The sequence below is a fragment of the Paralichthys olivaceus genome, chromosome 7, assembly GCF_024713975.1.
Source record: "Paralichthys olivaceus isolate ysfri-2021 chromosome 7, ASM2471397v2, whole genome shotgun sequence".
Classification (NCBI taxonomy): domain Eukaryota; kingdom Metazoa; phylum Chordata; class Actinopteri; order Pleuronectiformes; family Paralichthyidae; genus Paralichthys; species Paralichthys olivaceus.
Genome location: NC_091099.1, coordinates 21,434,114 through 21,458,566, shown reverse-complemented (window position 1 = coordinate 21,458,566; position 24,453 = coordinate 21,434,114). Strand labels below are relative to the sequence as shown.

The following is a 24,453-nucleotide window of genomic DNA, read 5'->3' as shown; positions in this document are numbered from 1 at the left end:
TAAATCATACCCTGCACTGTAGGAGATGAGCATAGTAGACGGTACATAGTACATGAATAAATAAGCAGCCAGCACTATGAAACCAGCCACGGGCGCAGAGCGAGTGAAACCACAGCGAGCAGAGGCCGACTGTTGGTCATAGTGGCGGAGAAAAAACAGCAGCACTCATCACATACTCTGGAGTGTACAGCAGCAGTGGTAAGTGATGGTCTCTTCCAGTCAATATAACAGTCTGCATCGCATTAGTCCGGCAGTCATTTCCTCTAATCACTTCCTGTGTTAGTAAGCAGCCAAATCAGAAGACTTTAGTTTTAAGAGGTGAGTTAAATTCAAGTTTAAACAAACATAGGGATCATACATATTAAATCAGGGCCCTGATTAACTAGTATCTTATATATACTGAGGTCATGACTACAGATGTCTCTGCAGATCTACCCAACTCCAACTGTTTGTAATTGTAACGGCCAAGCAGGTAATGTGTCCACCCCAGTCATTCAGTTTGTTGGCGTGTTTGTTTGTTGGCAAGATTACGCAAAAACTACACAACCAATTTCAGTTAAAGGTCCGGTGTGTAAGATTTAGGTGAAAGGGAACTATTGTCAGAAACTTAATGTAGAATAATCCTCATGATGTTTTCACTAGTGTGTTTCATCTAAATTGTATGAATTGTAGTTTTCTTTATCCCAGAAAAGGTCCTTTATATTTAAATACTTTATATTTACATCGAGGGGACCCTCTCTACGGAGGCCGCCATGTTTTTCACAGTCCTCCAGACTGGACAAACTAAACACCTTTGCGACAACTGAAGTTACCACAGTTTCTTTTTCATGTTTGGAAGGAGAGGGTGAGGTGAGGGGTGTTCAGCTGCATCATGAAATTTCAACACTAGATATCACAAAATTCTACACACTGTACCTTTAAGTTTTGTGGAGGGTTGGGACACGATGAAGAAGTGCCCATTACATCTTGGTGCAGATCTAGATCATGGTGCAGATGCAGGGATTTTTTATTTTCAGATTTCAAATCTGGCACATGCAGGGAAATATATCTTTGAGTTTGAATATTGAGCCTTTGCAAAGGTATACACTCTAGAATGTTCTAGACTATTTAGATAACTGCTATTATGATTCATGAATGTATTTGTGTATATTATGGTCAAAATATTCTCTAAACAGCTTGGTATGTAATTGTGGGCCACCATCAAAATATTTAAGAATCATCCTCTTGGGACCATGAATATCTGTAAATATTTTTACAGTATTCTACACTGCTAAAGATGACCTACACTTAATGTTATAGATATTACTTTTATTACAACTTATTAGACAATTACCTGGAGCTTATTATATTTTTATATTTACATTATAATTCTGATTTTACAATTTCATGGTGTTTAATACATTTTATTTCTTCAATTGTACTGAAATATATATAATTATAATTCAGTCAAACTTTGTTTTCATTAATTTTATTTATATAGTTTATATATTTATTGTACATCAATTTATCCACATGTAGGCGATGAATAGTTTTGTAGCTATGCTGTCAGGTTCCAGAATTATTCTATTACTAAAACTCACTTACAATTATAAAAATGTATTTTCATTTGAAAAAACATTTGAAATATTTAATTATTGAATATCTCCTCCACCTCAGATATCTATTAACTCTTCAGATCATTTATACCACTGGCTGCATGACCTCACTTCGGTCCTTATTTGAAAATCTTTGGTTGTTTTTCTGAAGCTGATTTCCAGGCTGTGACCAGGTTGCAGCTGTTTTGACGAGACACATTTTGCCTTCGTCAGACAGTCAGAGGAACCTGCTCTTTCAGCTCTTATTGCTCATAAAACAACTCCCTTCCACCCAATGACTAGCATGCACCTGTGCCTACATCAATAAAAACAGCTTTGGTGAGAGCTTTAAGCAGCTGTTAACAACTCCTGCAAAACTGGGACAGCAGGTAAATTGATATCGTAAACCATTTTCACATCAAAGACGAAAAGGAGGTGCTAAGGAAGTGACAGTCGCTCCAAAGAAAGATGCATTTAGGGGCACAGCAGAAGCATTAAGATCATTGGTGCATCCATGCAGTCGCTGCTGTGCAAGATGACTCAAGCTTGAATTGGGCATGATGTCTGCTGTCTGTGACATGCTCTAAAGATATTGTGGTCTATTTGTTTTTGTTCCTGCTAGTTGGTTATGTGGAGAAGACAAACAGTGATTTGGAGGCTGAAAAGAGACAAATGTCTGATCTAAAGTGAGAGGCACAGCTGCAGAAAAGTAGCTCTGAGTCTGAGTGTCCTGCCAAAACACACTTCACTCGATTCAAGTCACAAGACTCTTAACAGAAGATGTTCTCTGTCACACACCAGCAGGGTTTCATACCCATACCTAATTACAAATTCGAAGAGCACCAGCGAGGCCTAAAAACAACCCAAACTCATTAAAATTTTAGTTAAATTTAGTCTCACATATTTTTGGCCCATCATGAATTTTCAGGTTGATTTTTTTTGTACCACTCCAAGCTTAGAGCAGCTGAACAGCCACAGCTGTTTGCATTACTTATTATTTGTACAATCTGGATCTCACTGAGCTCAGTTGACGTAGATAAAGTTTGAATGTCAGGGGAACTAGTGTTGAAGAACACATTTCAACAAATACCACAAAATCTGACATTCTGAAGTTAACTGAAGAAAAATCCTAAATGCAGCAGTAACAGTATTTCTACAAACACGGGGCAGACAACACAGCCATATGCTATAACACTTTTTTTTTCTATTTTCATCACAAATGTTATTTTCCAAGAAATTATATGTCTGATAATAACGGGTTGTGTAGGTAAGGGGATATATATGGTGCTTGATGAACATGTGTAATCCCACTATAAGGCTACATCTAATTACTGAAAATAAATAGCCTCTCTCAGTGCTGTGTCTACAGTGACTTCACAACTCCCTGCACACATGCACACACACAAGAACTGGGGAGAAACATCAGAAGAATCCCGCTGGGAACACATGGGACTCCAGCAGACTGCATTCAACAAACAGCACAATTTTAAATGCAAATTTAAGTGTGTTTCAAATGTGTTGGTGAGACTTAAAATAAATGAGGGACTGTGCCACTGTGCCGCTTTCAAAACTCTTCTTCACTGAGTTTAAGGAGAGAAGCTCACAGCTTAAAAGAGTTTGATAAATCGTCTTCCCTGAACAGCCTCATATTTAAACTACTGAACAGTGGACTGTATTAGTATACTGAGCAATTATCAGGGTCCTACAAAAGGACAATGCAAATAAAAAGAAATACAGCAGCTACAGAAGTTCACATCATTACATTAACTTTATTTAGATGGTACAATGTTCAAATGTGACTTTTTGTCACTTTACAAGCCACCACAAGCTGTACTGCAATTCTCAAATCAGTAATGGTAACAACAGTGTTTAATGTTCCATTAAATGAAATGCCCTATACCCATTCTGCTTTAGCGTCCAGGATAAAAGAAAGCAGAGATATTACATGCTCCAGTTATTATTTAGTCTTGTTGGCTTTAGAAATGACAGTTGAACTTTTATTCTTCCATGTGGACACAAGAACCTCACCGATAAGGATTTTACAGGTTGGATTAGAGGTTGTTGCAGAAATAACAAGAGGCACAGCACTGTTCAACTGAGGACACTGAAACAAAAACCAATTCCATTATTGACTTCATATTTAAAATAAACTTGAAAACGGCGTCATTTACACCATGTTTTTAGTCAATATATTTGGGCATTTGAATGTAACTTTACTTTCTTGCTTGAAAAATCCTGATCTGAGCTCAAAAATATGGCGGGGGGTGCCTGGTGGCGTAGTGGGTTGTGCCAGCTCCTCATGTGCAGAGGCTACAGTCTTCGCTGCAGTGGGCTCCAGCTCAAATCCCACATCAGCCAGCCCTTTACTGCATGTCATTCCCCTCTCTCTGCCCCCTGCTTCCTGTCTCTCTTCAACTGTCCTATCATTAAAGGCATAAAAGCCCAAAAAATATACTATATATATATATATATATTAATATAAAATATGGCAGGGAACTTTCCCCACGGCTCAGACCTCTAACCTATTGGTGGTACAGCACACACTGCCCATCCATTTTATTCAGCAAAGCCTTGAACTGATGGTGTGACAGCTCCTTGGAGCTATATTGTTGACAATAGAGACAACATCATGCATCACATTCTTAAGCCCGACTGATTTGGCACACAGCTGTTCTTAGACAATATAATATACAGCGGTATTTTAAAACTTTCCCCCACACTCACTGACTCCAATACCAGTGTAGTGAGGCCAGATTTCTTCCCCACTATTGCCAGGGCTCCATCAGTTGTATGCCAACCAGCTCCTCCCACTTCAGATTGTTCTTTTCCAGAACTCTCTTCACTGCCAAAAAAATATGTGCTCCTTTAGTCGTACCTGAACGTGTCTCAAGTCCGATTAGGTCCTGCCAGACCCAACACCTGTGCAGAATCGGATGTATTAGTCCTCTCGTCACATGCGAATGAAAATGCAGAAAACCCACTTGCTTTCTCCGTGGTTTGCTCACGGACGTCTTGAGCCCTGTCCTCGATGCGGCAGGTAAAGGTGTTCAGGGACAAGCTGATTTGGGAGAAAGCCTGCACCTGGGTAGGACACCTACAAACAGTCTCAGCAGCCATAGTCAGACACTGTTTCACAAAGTCCCTGCGTGAAAAAGCTCATCCACTCTTCGCAATAAGAGCAGATATCTAAACGCTCGCGTTGCATTCTCTTGTGCTGACGACGACCACAACAGAGCCGCTGTACTTTGAAATATTGAAAAAGAAAAAAGAATTTTGTTTCCTAGTGGTGGCAGATATTATATTCTTCTAAAACAGCCACTCTGTCTGCAAATGAAACAAACTGTCGCCGGGTTTATTTCTGTAAAAAAAAAACGGTCCTCCTGCCAATTTTCTTATCAGTGTGCCACTGTTCCATTATTTACCTGCCTGGCTCATGGTGTTGTGATGCAGTGGATCTTTGCCCACAATAACCACAGCACCCCACAATATTCCCTATATAAAACTGTGGTTGGATATGGACTGCAGTGAGCCTTGATAGACAGCAGTTGGGACAGAAAATAATTTGCCCTTCTTGCTTTTAATGTCATGTTGGGCCCAAGGGTTGACCTACAATATGTCGGGCCAAAACAAAAGGCCTGCGTGCCTCAAAATTGGGCGGCCCCGATCTAGAGAGTGTGGACCATGGGAACAGTCTGTTAGACACAAAGATGGAGTAATACTTGTTGTATGCGCCAAAGTCAGCAGGAAGACTTAATAGTTTAAATTAGCATTTGAATGTGTGCTTTGCTAATGACACTGTTTAAATAACAGTAATGCCTGGCTCATTTAACTAAACGATCATACTATTACAGTTCAGTTGAACTGTTTGTTAACGTTACTATACTATACTATACAACTTAAATAAGCAATGTGGTGTTTTCGGTCACTTGACGGCGCAGGCTCACTTGATAATGTTCTTTCTTAATTCTCAAACTGAACCTGAATGACTGGCTAATGAGTCAGTGGGAAATAAAAACACCATGATGCCTGTGAACACAATGCTCAGGGAATCAGTTTCATTCCTCATAAGTTGTTCTGTTTCTAAATGCTTAACTGCTTCAGAGCAGCAGAGTGAAGAGCAAAAGTAAGAACAATTATTTACTGATTTTACACGTTGGGTGTATCTGCAGGTTTTGCAGGAAATATCCATTGCTGACAAAGCTGTAACTGTAAAGCAAACTCACTTATGTCAGGTCAAACCATATTGTGGGACTTGCATCACTTTAAAAAAATACTTCCTTTGGCTTAAAGGAAAGGCTTCAAGCTAGGGTTGGTAATCCTGGGGAAACCAGCAAGAGCAGGCTACACTTGTGTAAATAAAAAATGTAACTGACACATCCCACCCCCTCCCATCAGCCATCTAGTCAAAGCTACACCCCCCAAACACATGATCGTGCACTGACTGACAATTGCTAGAAGATACGTTTTCTGTGACTCACTCGCTAAATTATGGCTACCGTCTTCCTGGCTGAAAACTCTGGTCATTGCATCCTGCCTGTGTACGCAGGTCAGTTCGTGACAGACATGTCCAAATGTAATGATTAGTCGTGTTTATTACAGTCATGCGAGGACCACAGATGACTTCATCTATCGATGGTTATCAGGGTGTGAAGAGAATCAACAATTAAGACAAAAAGTGTTTACTACCCCTCTGAGCTGGCCCTGACAGGTGTAACAGTATGTATTTACATCCAAAAGCAGCAACACAAATTAACCCATCAATGTAATTACAAATGTGTTTATAATAAATCCTGAATAAGTAAGTTACATTCAATGGCATCTAATAAGCTGTTTGACACAGCTTATGATGAAAGTGACAAGCAAATTCATTTTAGTGTAGACTGCATCATGATATATGTTTATTGTACTTTTTCGTATGTTGATGTAAAAAGCTGTAACTACTGGAATGAAGTGGAATACAGACTTCCTCCTGAACTAGTTTTTAATGGGGTGCATGCAAGTGTCACTGTTACCAGAAGCAACACGTACTGCATTTCATTTAAGTTTTAGTTTAAAACTGGATTTATTTTTGGAAATGTAGTAAAGCATTGTTGTGTTTGGCAACACCCATTCCTTGTCACAGATGATGTTGAAATGAGCAAACAAAGGTTACATGTAACCAGCGTGAGCAACTTGCCAGTTAAAAAAGGTACTAAAAACTATAATCTCTGGTGGTGTGCTAAACTGGTTCCCCAAGATAGACGATGTTCCATCTGTTTGCAGTACCAATGTGATGAAATTAAACTTTTATGATTCGTGCCTGGAAATTGGGCCAGTGAAGCTGCAAACAGTGGCTGGATTCAGCAAAGAAAACCAGAGTGAATAAGAGAGTCAGTATGCACAGAGAGGCATACTGACATACTGTATGTACGATGAATTAGGATAGCACCCGATGGGGACGTGAACATGTTCTGCTATGTTTTTGATTGAAAGAAATGAGTGTCAACTGTATATCAAATTCTGCCAGAGAAAAGCCAGCAATTGAGAAAACAAAGCTTTGGCCTCACAAATTCCCAACTTGAATAGGTTATTGTATCATAAAGAAGACAGACATACAGGAAAATAAGGATACAAAGAGCATTGAGCCTGTAAAAGGAATGCATGCAATGTGTCAAGAATTTAAACATGTGCAACTGAAGCTGCAAATACAAACTATCTTATCAAAAAGTTGAATTATTAGAGGAAAGCGAGCGTATGAAGCACATATGTGTGACTGGCTTTCCGCCTACTCCAGAGATAACCACAGTCTATTTATAGCCCCAAGTAAGGAATGTACAGATCAACCGTGTCAGAGGCAATGATCAATTTCTTACGACTATCAAATTATTCATATATGTTTCTTTAGAAAGGAAAAATGCAACTATCCAGGACAGATTACACATATTATCTTCATATCGCTATGTGCTTTTATGAAATGGTCGTCAGCAGAAATATAACATTTACATGACAAGATCTGAGCAGCTTGTAGATGCAAAACATTTGCCATGAATTTTTGCTGAAGATAAATATGTAATGTAAGAAATAATGATTTCTTAAAACAAGGGCAGCAGAAACATATAAGCAGATATTTTAGCTGCAACTCTGTGGTTCTTATAACAACCAACAGAATATCTGCAGCATTTGTGTCTCTGCGAATCACAATCACGATCTGCTTTCAAACTTATCTTTACTGCATTAAGTTAAGTGTGACCCAAGGTAATTCATTTGCTTTAAACACATCACTGTCAAATGACGAATGAAGTTTAAATTAATTACTGTACTTTATTGCTCAGAAGTTTATTTCACACTTTGTTTCCCCTTAGTTCTTCAGGATAGAGCCATGAAACAAAAAACAGTGCGCTCAGTGGAAACGTGAGATAAAGTTTCATATATTGGCCCTGACAACAAGAAGTCAGGAGTTCGCTGGAACTGACAACAAAGAAAAAGATAATACCCAGGGGGTATGGTTTGGAAATCGATTTCCAGCCAGTTTCCCAACTGAAAACCCTATTGGAGGACATTGCTGGTATTTTGAAGATCATATCACGATGATTTAAAGAATCTGAGATATCATCACCTCTGCAGACTCTTGTAGATAATCACAGAAGTCATTTTAAACAACATGAAGAAGCAGCTAAGCCAAAGAGAGTGTGTGAATAGGGCATGGATGATCGATTAGTCACACTGAAGCATTTTTCCCACATTGCACCCATTTTCACACAACTCACTTAAAGGTAAAATTCTCAACCCAGATCATATTTAAACACCGCGGCTTGACCACTTTCAAAGTAACACAAGCGGCCGCATCAAGGGACACAATGTTATTACTTTTTCTCTCCCTCCTCTTCTCTCTGCACTCCTCTGTCCACAGTATGCTCTTGTGTTTGAACTGGAAATACACTGCAGTTTACTGAAGCGAGGCGCTCTTCAAGTGCGGCTTGGAGATGTCTTTAAAGGCTCGGATTCCCATTGATACCTCATATGAAGTATTCACTTACTGTGAGACACGCTAGTTAAAAGTGACCAAAAATGGAATACGTTATGCATATTTTATGACCGCACTGAAATTATAAAGGGTTTTACTTGCTATCTCTCACACTCTTTCCCACATACACACCAATCTGTGGCCGTGTCCTCTGATACAGTGCGAGTCGATATTAAGAGCAAAGAGGGGGCACTTCGATTACAGCAGCGAATGACCTACTTCACACAAAGTTCACCTCATTTTGGTTGCAAATTAAATGCTGACTTTGGTTTAGAGAGCTGAGCAGGTAGCCTTGTGGAATAGCAATATGCCACCGCCATTCTTCTACATTCATTTTCACTATATACAACTGACATGTATATTAAGAGATGAATCCAGAATCCTGGCATTGGGAAAACACAAACCAATCTCATCAGCTTCAATTACACTGTAGCTTCAGTCATATTATAATATGTATTATAATCATTAGTGGATCATTATTTCACGAGTGCTTTACCTGGGCTTGACCACAGGTCTAATCACAACCCAGTGTATGTAATTTAAGCAACATGGTGGGTGCTTCTTCCCAGAGCTCATTAGATTTCTGTGGGTGAATACATTTTTAATCTACAATTGATAGTCCCTGTGGGAATTAAGTCCCTAAACCTGCTGCTGCTACATTTTAAGTATTATTCTCCTCTCAGTGAGCAACACAATATCACAATTATCAGAGGACTCCACTGAGTTATTATCCCCTCCTTTAAAAGCCTATCACCCGTGTATTTTCTTTAATTCGTGTAAGATCCATAATGCTTTCCTGAGCCACAAGACGCTCAGCTTGTAATAATGCCTCCCCTAACCCCCTTTACAGACAGAACACTGCTGGTTCGTCGTTGCACCTTAGCTCTCTCCTCCGAGGGTCTTTTTCCAATTTGGCTTAAGTGAAGAACGCTCACCTGAGCCTGGCCCACTTAAGGTCATTACAGCGGGAGACTGCAGCTCCGAGGAGTCTCCTCCTGCCTCAACCTCCTCTCCATCATAATCTTCCCTCTCTCTCAACGTTCAGTCGCTGCTTGAGCAGGTGATGAGCAGCACGCAGTGTTAATATAATACAATTTACATCGCTTCTCCCAGGTGGTGACAGGCGTTGACAAACACATCCTAGCAACATTTGCCAGGATGCAACACCACACACATTTCAGTATATGCATGTTCCTATGCACATACGACATACTGTTAATTACCAGCAAATATGTGCATCACCTGAATGTGTAAAAAAAATAATTTGCACTCTTGCATATAGTGTCGTGCTTTTTCTTAACACAAATATGAAACTGTAAAATTCACCTGCAGTAGTTAAGTTGCAGCAAGTAAAGACCTAAATCAAACCTCAGTCCACAGAACTCTGAAGCTGCACCACCGCTGCTGCACAAAGAGCTGCTAATTCAAAGTTCAGTGAAGCCAGGCTCGGCCCCACCCCACGGGCAGCCGCTGCAAAATGAAATGAAACTGAATGAATGTAGTGGAATGAATGCACGCTTTGGGGAAAGTATTAATCGAATTAACCGACATGAGCACGATTAAGTCAGTTAGAGGTTATAAATGACAGTTCTGATACATTTTCCCTTAATTTACCAGCCCTAGTATTGAACCTATTGTGGGCCCAAATTGCACCAGAGTCGACATGCCAAGTGTGAAATAAACAAGATGAACGGTTTTAGAGATATGCATTCCACATACAGGTGGACAGAGATGACTGGAATTAGAGTATAGATACAATAAATTGTATTGAATTATATTGTACATATAGACAAAATCTAAACAAGGTTGTTGATGAAATACCTTTAGTTGCTGCACACCATCTACAAACTGCATACCTATAGGCTAATTTTAGGTTGGTGAGTACCAACTGCAGACTGCATCTCTCCCCAGAGCCTGCTCCAAAGGAAAGGAACTCAGTCTTTAAATTTCAGCCAAAGAGGAGGATATGAAAGACTAGACTAGATGCCTCGTCATGAAATGCACCTTCAAGTCTCTCGGAGACATCTGCAATGATAAATTATTATCAAGTGAATAAGGTACAATCTGATGCATGATGCAGAAACATCACTGAGCTCTGAATATCACACAATTACAGCCAGAAACATTGAAGAGGACAGAGTCGAACAAGTAGGATTGCAAAGAGACGATGACTGACCAACTGAAAACTAAAGGTTAAGCTTCAAAGAGCCACAGACCGGACACAGGTGTTTTTAATGTACCATGGGTAATTAGCCTTCTGCTCAGGCCGAAGCTCAACTGTGCTATGAGTACAAATAAATGACATCAACACAGCCCATGTACTAATAACACTGATAAAGGTGAAAAGCTGCTCAAGGCCAGCAGGTGCAACATCACTAACAGAGTGGGGGGAGATGTTTAATAAGCGCTCACAGTGCTGAACAGAAAGAGATCTAATCAGGCTTGATGAGTGGAAACACGTGCGTGGGCAGACCATTGGTGTGTGTGTGTGTGTGTGTGTGTGTGTGTGTGGAGGCTCCACACAACTGAATCTTTTCCAAAAAACATTTTGGGACCTGGTCACGAATGATCATACAGGGATGTGTGCTACATATATGGGTTTTTAAAACATAAGACAGTGTAAGTACACAAGAGGGGGAAGCTGATTTTTCATTTGTGTGATTAAATGTTGCATTTCAATAAACAATGACCCAAAATCTTTGTCGTTGCTTAACCATACAATTGTGTAGTAAACTGAAAACAGAGGGCACAGTTCGCAAACAACAGATTTTTATAACAATCATGGCTTTGTGGTGGCTATGCGGCTTGCTACTGAGGACTTTTCAGGTCATCACTGCAAATCAAAATTGCAAATTTAATCAATAAACAAATAACACTGCTCATCAATTGGCCACACACAGGGCCACAAACCCAGTCTAGAGAAACTACAGATAATACAAAACACAAGAAAATGCCAACAACCAATTTTCCAACATAAATTAAAAATAGCATGGTGCCTTTGTCTGGATAATCAAAAGGATTCAGAAAATATCCAATTTAAAGACACAAGCCTAAAGCCCATGTTTTCCTTCATTAAAAAAAAGTATCCTCTCTGATGTGCTCATTATCATTGATGTGCAAGGATGTTAGTTTATTTCTTTAAATCTGGACAGTACTTTACTGAAAGAGACTAAGAACGAGGCAAAGAAATAACCAAGAAGAGAAGAAGAGCACAGCACTGACTAGAATTCCAATGATGAAGGACAAACCGAGGTAAAAGCTTTTTCCATTGCATAAAACCCTGAACTGCCTGAACCTTGTTTAGATGCACGTCACCACAATGGCATTTTTTACATCTGCCACATTAGCAAGTTTTCTGCTGAATATCAGCTGGAGCTCTGCTTTGGTGTGAAATGTTCTGAAGAGGAGCTCAGGTCATTTTTTACAGCACTGCATGTTCAATAATGCTCAAACCATCGGCATCAGTCATGACCAAGGCCGTGAGAAATAGGGGTGCAGGGGTTGCTGCTGCAACCCCTGTTGGTAGAGCTCCTGCATGTTCTCAACTATAAATAAAAAATACACTTGTGATACTTATTGGTTATGTGAATATCCTGCTAATATTTAGATTTCAACATGTGTTAAATGGTGGATCTGTTCCAAATTTGTATTCCGATGCAACAGCACAAGATAATGGCAACGCAAATGCGACTCACGGTTTTCTTTATGAAACCAGAGCAAATGTATCCGATCGTAATGAACAACTGACCTGCAGCATACAAGTAGATAGTTCCTGCGGCAAACTCTCATAGCGCTAACATTTATCAAGAGGAGACAGTTTGAAGAGGAGGAAGCAGGCCCCAGTAGCACCCCAGTGCAGAGAAACATCCTTTATTCAGTTCCTTTTCATATGTGTTGAGGGTGCCCCCTGGCCCCCTCTCGTCGATTCCACATGACACATACTGCCACGGCTGAATTCAGCTCTCTAAACCATTCATGAGATGGTTTGATCGTATTCATGTTATCAGCATGGGTCTCTTAATAATTTTACCAATTTGCAAATGCTTTTGCCTGTTAGAGTAGATGCTGCTCAGACCTCCCTTGTCCCCCACAGCAGACCCCCCCCCCCAAAGGCTCAGCTGCTTGATAACAAGCTAATACACATGCTTGACCATTCGAGTAAAAACACTTTTTTGACTACCACATTGTTTTGCATGATTTTAAATTAACAGCATCAATTCGACAGGCCCTTGTTGGACTTACTGGGGTGAAAATGATGCTTGTTCTAATCTTCCATATGTCATCTACAATGCCTGCTCTTGCCTCAATGTGAAAATATATTTACTTAGCATTTCACAGATGCTGTGCTCGCCCGAAATAGAGCTCTGGGTGCATCATCCGTAATAATTAGATATATTGGCAGCTTTTGCTGTAGCCTGTGTTTTAACTCTCAACTGATGCTGATCACATTGGAAATTTCAGTAGAGTAAAGACTGGGAAATGATCCAGGGACTCTGTTGTGGTAGAGGCCCCTCTCACCCAGCTGTGCTTATGTAATAGACTATAGCTCTTCAGAGCCTAAAATTAATCTGAAACAAAGAAATTCTATTTTCATGGTATAAATATGTGAATTTTTTTAATCAAATTCTTAAGCTAGCTGCAAGACTTACAGCTTTTGAAAATTTTAAAGCAAAGCAGGATTTGCCTTATAGTAAGTCACAGCACCATCAAATAACATCCTATTACTCATGCACAGAGCATCGAGTTCATGTGTGTGTGTGTGTGTGTGTGTGTGTGTGCACTCCTTTTTCCATCCTTAAGGACCTTTTCCATCATAAATATTGACCTTGACAGGACCAGTAGACCTAATGGGGACAAAAGCCTGGTCATAATGAGGCAAACTTAACTCCTGAGGTCCTGGTTTGTGGTAAGATGTGAACTGTGGTTAGGGTAAGGTTAGGGTTAGGTATGAATTGGTAATGGTCAAAGTGAGGGATGAGATTTCATCTCAAATATGTAGTTAGCTTGTTGAGCCTGTGGAAAAGATTGTGAACCACATTTTGATACCAGATCAAGTGGCACATTATACTGTCAAACAGGTATGGAAACCTCTGGTGCTCACCTGTTTAAAAAGAGGTCTGACATTCTGTTCCATGCTTTTTGTAAATTGATGGCAGGTTAAGCTGAGCACTGTGGTGCATGAAAAACATCAAATGAAATCAAAATGAAATGTGTGGTAATTATGGTTTCTGCACCAATCTCTTTCAGTATATTATTAACCCAAGTATGGTCAAATACTGGTTTGTTGCAATTGCTGTTTTTGACAAAACACTGATTTACCTTTAATATCAAGGAAGTTTCCTCATGGAACATGTGGAATAGCTGCAGCTTAAATCCCCACACAATCTCTTTACTTAGATTCTTCAACAACAAAAAAAACCCCACAAGCATCTGGATGAACATTTGGGATTTCTCCAATTTGACCTCCCCCTCAATTTCACGAGGCAGCTCGCTCTACGTGTGCCAGCAATCAGAGTGAATCTATTGAGCCTCAACCTAGAAGTATTGTTTGTCCATTCATCGTGCTGTCAGTAATGGGCTGGCACAAACAATTTCGACAGAACAGGTGGGATGAAACGCCAGAGACCTTGTAAATTGAGACTGAAAGGTGATTTAGCACAGTAAGGCCACCTCTTTGTGACAAGATAGAAAATATGGTTCTCGGAGAAGTGCTCTGTATCTCAGGGTCCGTTTGAAGCAGTTTTACTCGGCTGTGGTTTAGTGTCAAAAATTGTATTTCACTGTGTGACGCAGAGGGAGGAAAGCTGATGCCAACTTTCGCAGCATGATTCCAACGAACACGAGCAGTGGTGGCTCATCTACCTCCATTTTGTAGGTGTAAATACAGCACTTCAAGTATAGACATTTATTATTCACAAGCATCAAAAAGCCTTTTCGAGACGCTCTCTGCACGTTATGATCAATACCACCAGCAGTGTGTTGTGTTCTCATAATTACTGTAAGAGGGGCTTTTCTTTAAAACAGAGACCAGGCTTCACTTAGGGGAAATCTAATTTTATTATCAATAACTACATTCAAACATATTATTGTGTCATACATTGATTTGTCCATATTGTGGCTCTTGACTCATGCTGTAGTAATTATATCTATTCAAATTTTTACATTTAACAAAAGTGACCTATTTGTGAGAGATGATACTAAAGCTTCCGTACAGTAGCAGACCTTCAAATAGTGCTACATTTATTCAATAAGACCAAGTGCAGCCAAATGTGCACAGTAAGTACTAGTTAGGCGTATTAGGATATGAGGAGAGGAGGTGATCACAAAAGTTACAAGTTTTTACGCCCAAATGACTGAGTTCAAATAGATTGATTCAGACTAAGAAGAAGCTTAGAGGGGGAAGTATTAGCGCCTTAAATTTAATTTGGCCATTTGAAGCCTGTGGGGTCTGTTTTATTCATAGTGTTCTGTATCATCTTTAAGGGAGACCACGAGAAGATCATTGCGGCAAGTTGAGGTGAGAAATAACCATTGTCTTAACATATATTTATCAAAGTTTATCATTTTTAAATCCATTGCATATCCAAATCACACCAAATATTACTCCCTTGGGCCCCTTAACAATACAGATGCCAAATGTGAAGCAGAAAAGAGGAACTTTCTTGAAGATTTTTATTCCACAGACAGACAGAGAGAGAATTCTGGAGTTATTAGATATAAATGGCCTGTATGCAGAACCATAAGTCGGGAGCTCAGAGTGGATGACAGTGTGAATTAGTTTTAGTAAATCTGAGACAACATCAAATATATCTTCTTCATCCATAGCGACAAATCAGTATCAAATACAATATGTCAACTTGTAACTGTAGCATTCCTCTTGGGACACTGAAATTCTGAAAATGCTGGTGTGAAGTGACAAAAACAGTGGTGTCAGAAACTAGTGGTAGTCTTTAATTAAGTGGTGTGAATGAACAGATGAATGAATCATTGTGGTTTGTGCTCTTTTTAATTATGTACAACAACACTGTATCTGATTAACATGCAATTTGCACATTGAGGTATATAGAGTTAATCCACCTCAAATAAATACTATGGCATGAGAGGAGCCATTTGATTTGATTTTGTAGAACAACAGACAACATAAAAGGTCAGGGAGCGGTGAATCTCCCTGACAGTGTAACATATACAGTATGAATCTCTATTGTGTTGGCCTAGTAATTCTCCAAATGGAGGAAATGAAAGCTGTTCCTGAATTATTTATAATTTCCAATTTATACAATTTAGATTTGCTCAGTTGGCTGGCAAAAATAAGTAAAGGATATTAGCAAACAATGCTCTCATCCTCCTTGAACAAGTGCTGAGTTACATCCTTCACCCCCCCAACTACTGCAGATTGCATTTGTATTTGACAAAAACCCGAAAGTGAGTGCATATGAATTCATGTCGTTGGAGTGGGGTGCTGTTTCATTTGGGGCATTTGAAGCACAGTATTATTGTTGTTGGATAAAAAAAGCTTAGCTTTGAAAAAGAAAATGGATCCTTGTGTTTGAATGGCAATAAAGGTGGCTGATAATGCTTCAAATAAAAATCCAGTCTTTTATTTTGATAAAATTGACCATTTTACACCCTTTCGCACTTTTTGATCTGCCATAGCTGTACAAATCCAAATAAGACTGGGGCTGTCTTTTTGGCTGGATATGTTCCTCAAGGTGGAAGAAGCTGTTGGATGAGAGTAGTCTACACCAAGGTTATCATAGTTTTGACATTTTCATTAGTTTTTATTTTTATTTAGTTTTTCAATTTGCTTTTTTATTTCAATCAAGTTTTAGTTAGTTCAACAAATGATTTTGTAGTTTTAGTTTAGTTTTTATTTTGAGGAATCGAGTAGTTTCAGTTTAGTTTTTATTTAGTTTTAGTCTTAGTTTTAGTTTTTCCAGGTATTAAGAGAAAGCTTCGACTTGTAGAAGCTGAAAAAGGATGAAACAATGTGTGACACCAAATATGGTTTATCAAGTCCTTTAATTTCATTCTTTAACCATCACCTGCAGGACAGGCAGTAATCGAGGGAGAACATGAAACGACAAAAAAGCTGAATTTATCTGCAATTCAGTTTAGTTTTAGTTAGTTTTGCATTGATCATTGTAGTTTTTATTTAGTTTTCGGTTTTTTTTGTAATTGTAATTTTTATTTTTATTTCAGTTAACTAAATTATTTTTTCATTGCTAGTTTTTACATTTAGTCTTAGTTTTCTTTAACTATAATAACCCTGGTCTACACTCATAAAACTCCTGTAGTTCCTCAAGGTTATGTGCTTGGTCTTTCAGTATTAGTCAAAATATGCTTCTGTTCCTACAGGCTCTTAGCATGTACTGTTTACTTTATATTTATTTAGTTTGGTTGATATACAATTCTATTTAAAACTGTATCTCACCCACTTCAACTCAACACCTACACAGACCTCTCATACTCTTGTTCATCTTTACAAAGTATATGTTAAGTTATTGACGACCTAAATGTAGAAACCAATGAGGTGATTCAACTGTTTCTGACACTGTAGTTAAGAGTCCGGCACTGGGCTTCATTATGTTGAAAAAAAATTATTTGGGCCATGAGGGGCCCAGAATATTCAAATTATGATAAAATTCAACCAAAAGGTCCTATCTCTGTTTTATTATATGTAATGTATAAAAATAATGTTGGTTCATCTGGAGTTCCGATTCATGCTAATGCTTCTGCAGCATTTGTATACATTTAAGATTACCGATTTATTATAACATTCATCCAGAACTGAATTTAAGCTCTTCTAATTGAGTTTAGTTCAAACTATCACAATGAGTAATAAAGCTTAACATTTAAGAATGAAGCCTTAGTCGTACACTGTTTTTATTGAGTATTTGTATGATGAAGACGATGTGTAAATCAGTGAATGTAACTTTGAACAGGTTTTTTCACATCATCTCCTGAACGTGTTGGTGTCTGGCCTCAGAGTGCACTGGGATGAGAAGCTCACATCTGCATAACTTTACTTTGCGGGTCCACGACCATGGCCGCCATTAGCTGAGAATCGCTGTAACAAATTTGCGAGCTTCATTTCATGCATCATGGTGAATCATGAAACCACGTTGGTAATAACCATTATTTGATATAATGGCCTTGAGAATAATTGCCTTGGAAGTTGAGAGGAAAAATTAGCTGTTAACTTCTCATTTGGTGATGGGCAATATCAGTGCTTGCTGGCTGTGGGTGGAAGAATGTTCATGGGCACTGTGAGTCACTCTTGGATGCAAGTCAGCCATCGCATGACGAGTTTTTACTGCAGCCGATTAGTGTTAAAACTACTCCTGGTAGCCAGACTGTACCACATCCTGAGTGTGTGTGTGTGTGTGTGTGTGTGTGTGTGTGTGTGTGTGTGTGTGCAGTAGGACGGCTGAGAGGGAGATATTACTTAATAATTACCAAATCTTCGAATCAATTAGCAGAATACCTCTAGTTCAAAATATAATGCATCAGCTCTGATTTAAATAACATTGCATCCTGGGATACCATCCTGGTTCACTCTCTGCACTAAAACCCCCATAAAAGCTTCACTAAGTAAAGTCAGATCCACATTGTCTATTTTTAAACCCTTAAATCCATATTAATAATGCATCAGGCTGCTTCAGCTCTGTTGTTTACACCGATAAAGAAGTGATACACTAACGAGAAAAAATCATTCAATATATACAATCTGCCTGTATTGGCTTCACAATAACATGTCATTTATCTTTGCCAATATGACTAAGCTCTCCACCACCGGTGGAAAACAAGAGCCACTGTGGTTGCACCTGTGTTTCAACGTGCAACCATATCAGCTGACCCTGACTAAGTGCTGGAGAGAAATTATAAATGAAACAGAAGCAGGAGGTCTACACAAGGTGGGATAATTTGATTTATCTTTTATTATTCTTCCATCCCCGGCTGTTATCATGGTTTCTACTCTGAAATGGGAAATGTGATAAATATTGATGTCCTTTACAGGAAATGCAGCCAGGCATGTGTAAGGCTCCGGCCTACCTATCACATGTTTTCCTATGGAGAGCTCGGATGTGTGTGAGTGTGCGTGTGTAAACTGAACCCCCTACCAAAAGCATGAGCCTCAGAAGAGATTTGCTTTGCCTAAAAGCTTTTGTTAGCACACATACACTCTGTCATTTTGCCCCTCTTGGCCTCCTGTCGATCTTTCCACTGTCATATCCCTTCTGCACCCTTCACACTTCACCTTCCGCTGGCCCTGATCTCCTCATTGCTTTCACTACCCTTCCTCCCTCGTTCTGTTGTTTTCCAAAAATCTCCTAGTCTCTCCCTTTCCGCCAATCTCTCTTTACTCCTCTCCCTGTAGAGCTGCTAGAGACGAGAGAGAGATGAGCAGAGAATTAATAACAAGCCAACACTGAAGATAAAAGGGAAGAGGCTCATTCAACATGCACGCTGGACCAAAATAGCAACGTCAACTTTGGCTCATGCCTTCAAGTGAGAAAAAGAAACAAACATGGGATCTTCATCATGTGATTAGCATTATATACAACTACATAGGGCAAACATAGAAAATAACTTTAATACATAAAATATTACACAAATTATTATAATTATTTAATGACACAGTTCTTCAGCATCAGAGCTGTTGCAAAAAGGCCAATAAACATGGCAGGATGCTACGAGTTGGCCCCCCACTGAGTCAATGGGGTCTCTATGACAGTATGTGTATGCACAGGAGCATCAGAAGGAGAGAGCCCCATCTTGTCGCATCAAACACCTACAACACACACACACACACACACACAAACATTCTGCATTCCGCCTCCTCATGCCCTCCTCCCATGCTGTGAACAGAAGGCAACACACACACAAGTAAATACACAAATGCATGTCAAATCCTGCACACCGACATTTACTTCCCTGTTATGACAAAGTTGCTCCCTGTCAGCATTTACACATGACTAAAACCAATAGACCTACACTATCACTGTCAGGTAGACCATGCAAAGTTGTCCCTGAGGGACGTGAGCTGAAAATAACAGCAGATCAATGGCAAGTACCAAGTGGAGCATTTTTCCCTCCAGCCTCTGACAGCATGAGCAACACTGCTGGTGTCGGCACACATTTCTATTCCCTGCTTCTCTCCCTACACTCTCTCCTGCTCCCCAGTCAGCCCATCCTCATTTTCTCCCTCTCCATGTCCTAAATAGCTTGCTTTGCTTCATTTAACTGCTTCCCTATCCCATAATGTGTACTGCTTGCACCTGTCAATATGTTATGAGAAGTAAATCAGGCAGGAAGTGCAAGAAAAAGGAGATGGATATGGATATGCAAGAAAGAGAGTGAGGGGTTAGAGAGGGAGAAGGAGACAGGAGAGAGAGTCCTTACCAGAGCTGTAACAAGGGGGATTCAGAAATTGCCTGCTTGATTCCTCGGTGGCTACTCATTAAATCCAAGATACTGTGGAAAGGATTGAAGATTCCATCGAGATGCTGCCCCGAGAGGAGGAAAATGAGAGTCTTTAATGGGAGGATTTTTTGGAGTGTTGCTTAAAAAATGTTACAAATATACATGAGGAGAAGGATCTGATATCCAAGTCCAGAGCTCTTCACGAGTCCTTGCCGCCAGCTTGCCGAGCCACGTGTGTGCACACAAAGACACGCACACTGACACATGCAGTTCACACGGCAATTCACACACGTTTACGCACACACATGGTGAGCATGTATCCGCTGTTAGTCTCACCTAGGATGAACGGGAGCGAAGGAGGGATGGAGACGGAGAGGAGGAGAGAGAGAGAGACAGCAGAAGGGAGGGGATGTGGAGAAGGGCAAGGTGGAGGGAGGAGCTGCAGTGTGTGATGAGAGATTGAGAGAGGGGAGGGGAGGAGGGAGAGAGTGTCTCTCCATCCTTCCTTATTTCAGTCTGAACTGCAGTGTGATCTGCTCAAATGTAGCAAATGGAGTTAATAAATGCCTTTTAGCGTCTCTTCAACTGGAAAGAAAGCAGGTTGTTGATGTTGCTAAGCTAAACTTAGAAGCAAAAATACAAAAACATGAAGGCTGAAGCAGTCAGATCTGTTTCTGCGTCAGAGCGCTGAGTAATGTGCTTTTCTTGTGCACAAAGCTGAGCACATAATCACGCTGGGAAGATGGCTGAGAGGGATGAGAGAGGGAGGCGGTTGATGCCCTGGGCAAATAGCCAGCATCTAAACATACCCTGAGTCAGATGGGATATCAATGGCTGCAATTCAACTTTGCAAACAAGCATCACAATACCTCATCAGACAGTGGCGTCAAACAATTGCCGGTATCTCCATAATATCACATCCACATGAATACAAATTTGATGACTAGCCATGACCACAATCTGATATATGCTAAAGAGATGTCATGACATGAAAGCAATCTAATCTTTCTGGATAACTGGTTCAGAAATATGCAGCACTGAAATGTTAACATCCAAGTATAGTGTTAATGGCTTAGTAGGGTTGGGTAGAGTTCCTACACGGCTTGTACCTTTCAGACCAAATCACTATGCTTTTCGGAGCTATGAACTGAGTTTCTATCACCACACATGCTTAGTTAACATTACACTTAATGACAACACACTCTCTACATGGCTCTGACAGCATGTAACATTAGCCTTGCTAGTAGCTACCTCAGTCTCAGGTTAACAGAGCTATCCAGTCAAAGGTGTGGCTGCATTTCACACAATGGACTTTTGGTTTATTTACTTTTACCTGTGTTTCCTTGTGTTTACTTTTGTGTTCAGTTGTTTACCCATGAGTTTTCAACTTCCTGTTTTATTTAGAAATGATGTTCCTTTTGTGTCTGTAACTGTATTTCCTACCTTTGTTCTGTTTCCCACCTTTGTGTGCACCTGTTCCTCATGTGTTTCACCAATGTTCAATCAACCCTGCCTCCCCTGTGTATATAAGTCTCTGTTCTTCCCTTTTGTTTTTGTCAGTTCGTCGTCTTTCGCTCGCCATCGTGTTTCCCTGTACATCATATTTTCTGGGTTGATCTTGTCGACAGAGAGTCTCCCTGGACCTCCTTGCCACTATGCCAGTTCGGTCCAGGGGTTTTTCACCCAGCCTCAACCCATCTACTCTTCAGCCTGCTAACAGCCATTCAGCTCCAGTCCCAGCTGGGCAGCAGACAATTCCAGTCCTGGCAGACATCTCTCCTGTTCCGGCTTTGGGGATGCTGGCAGAAGTAACTCCTGTTTGGGCGGCTTGAGTCCCGGGAGATGAGGGCCTGTTCCTGCTCCACGATTGGCGGTCTGGCTGACGCTGTCCATGCCGAAGCAGCCAGACCCATTGTCACCAGTCACCAGACCTGCTGCTGCACCACTGGCCAGTGGTTCACCTCTCCGTTTTCGCCAACAGCCTCCTTCTCAGCATCAAGAGAGGTTCTGTCCTTGCCAGCACCCTCCTGCTGGGCCCCCATGAGGTCTACAGCCTTCATCCCTCAGTCCGTCCTTCTGAGCCCGGGTCGTCCCTACAAGCGAAAATGCTTCTGCATTTTGGGTTCCAGCACCATTTAGGCACCCGGGGTAATTTTAAAGTATCTATTTAGTACTGTTGTCGGGGAAAAAAAGATAAAGTAAAGGGTTCAAACCAATTGTATGACTTAGGGGGAAACAGCATTTGTATTTATTTGTTATTATTGATTAATAATTATTTCATTATACATATTATGCATTGATTTAGTTTTTGATTGCGACATTTAGTGAAAGTTAAATTGGACCTAACACATTCTTCCTCTTGTCTTTACCGTGACAACATTTTGTCCTCCATCATGGTCCAACTGACTACATATATTGGCAAGTTTTTCCGCCAGCACGTCCTTTGAAAAGCACAGTGGGCATCCCTGGGCTGACATGACTCACCCCATATAATCCTACACTTCTGATTCATGCTCTAAATCAGCATACACTTCCAGGAAGGGGTTAAGAGTATGGGTGGCATAAGCGGTCAGGACACCCCACTGCGATCAGCTTACAGACAGGATTAGGAATCAGTGGTGGCTGGTGGGTAGAGCTTGGAGGATATCTCTCTCCTCACTGGAGCCATGGTTGTCAGTGATAGCCCTTCTGTGGTTGAGGAGGTGTGGTTTGGCTAATAAGATGAAGATGTCTATCCTTTACACAGCTCTATCTGTGAAAGAGCAGGCTCCAACAGGTTTTACATTAATATCGAGATAAACTAGATTTTCATGGGGCTCGATGAGCAACACCTTCTGAGAAATCCACTCCCCCTCACTTGTGTCTGATCAACTTCTCATTTTTGCTTCTTACGTCACAAGATGAATATACTGCTGTGCGTGGTGTTCTGCTTGATTAAGTCAAATAAATATATATAAAATATACAAAAGCCGAATTTAAAGAGCCGACATTACATTTCTGGGAGCCCTTTTTTCCAGTGCCACTACTAAACATGGCACATACACATGGAAGCCCATAGCAGCACAGTCAGAATGCTTTCATAATACCCAGCAGTTGTTTGTGCATCTCTCACTTCATGGCTGTCCTATTGCTCTTCTGTCTTGCATGAAAATCAAGCTGTCCGTCTGACTGTCTGTGCGACCTGCCCACAACAGATAGCACCATTTCAATATTGCTGCCACACCAAGTCAGTCAAGGGATTCTAAGGAAGTTTGTAGTTGGAAGGTTATGTAACAGCACCGCCACACATTTATGGCTACAGCAAGAACAAACACAGTATTGTGTTAAAGCTAGGGTTGGTAAACCTGGAAGACTTAGTAAGAACAGACTACACTTTGAAAAATGTAACCGATTGTTATGACCCTGCTCGATAGGAATGAGGTGGCAACATAAAACCAGATGTTTTGGGTAAACTAATAGTTGTTTCATTTAGTTTAAACTTGGTTTTGAGATTGTAGGACAATACAAGTAACAGACTAACAGAAAAACAAGCACAAGGGTGCTATTTCAAATAAGAAAACAATTATATCGAAAAGAGGACTCTGAAGCACTACACAAATCGTATTGTAAACCTAAATGAAAGGGCAATACTCATTAAACAATTCAACAGGAATATTATGTCTTAATACAAATATAGCTAGTCTGAATAACAATAATATCTGTTTATATAAAAGTGATAGCAAGAGCTAGTTTGGCGAGCTGTTCACACATGACATACAGCTTCCCTGATTGACACAGCTGTCCAGAATTTATGCTGCCTCCATCCTTAAGTGCTTCTTGCTGATTGGAGGTTTGGGGCAATGATGCTCTGAATCCCCTGTCCCAGTGTTAATGATGCATTAATTCATTCAATATACTACTCACTAAAGCGTCATACAGAGTGTGTTTTTTGTGAAGGAGGGATTTGAGACACAGTGCCAGTTTCCTCTGTTTAGTTGCCAGATTGTCTGCAGTTTTTTTTGTTGTTTTTTTTCTCAGCTTGAGCCAACCATTCTGAATCTTGTTTCCTCATTGACTGTTACCTGAGAAGCTCACTCCAGCCGGAATGGCTGCCAGCTTGACTTTGAACCTCAATTTAGTTAACTGCTTTTTATCCCAGCTTGCCATGTCCGGTGAGTGAATATGAGTCCTAATTCCTTTTGTTAAAACCTGAAAAAAACTGGTTTCCCAAAACACACCACACACAGAATAAATATATCTTAGATAAAAAAATAGTAACTTCATATACTACATTTACATTCACCTTAAAAATGTGTAGGTTTTCGGCAGATACTCCAGTTCCCTTCCACAATTCAAAAACGTGTAGATTGGGGTTTAGCTCATTGGAAAGTCTAAATTGACCATATGTCTGAATGTGAGAGTGAATGGTTGTTATATGAATGTCCTGCTGTACCCTCACTGATATAAATGGTA

At 40.2% G+C, this 24,453-nt stretch overlaps 1 protein-coding gene across 1 annotated transcript in view; it reads right to left on the bottom strand.

The window, feature by feature from the left end:
• Nucleotides 1–20,367, bottom strand: part of lingo1a (leucine rich repeat and Ig domain containing 1a) — a 127,995-nt gene extending 107,628 nt beyond the window's left edge. The window contains exon 1 of the mRNA XM_069528591.1: nucleotides 19,981–20,367. The gene's annotated coding sequence lies outside the window, so the exon portion shown is untranslated. The remainder of the gene's footprint in view (nucleotides 1–19,980) is intronic.
• Nucleotides 20,368–24,453: the final 4,086 nt, after the last annotated feature.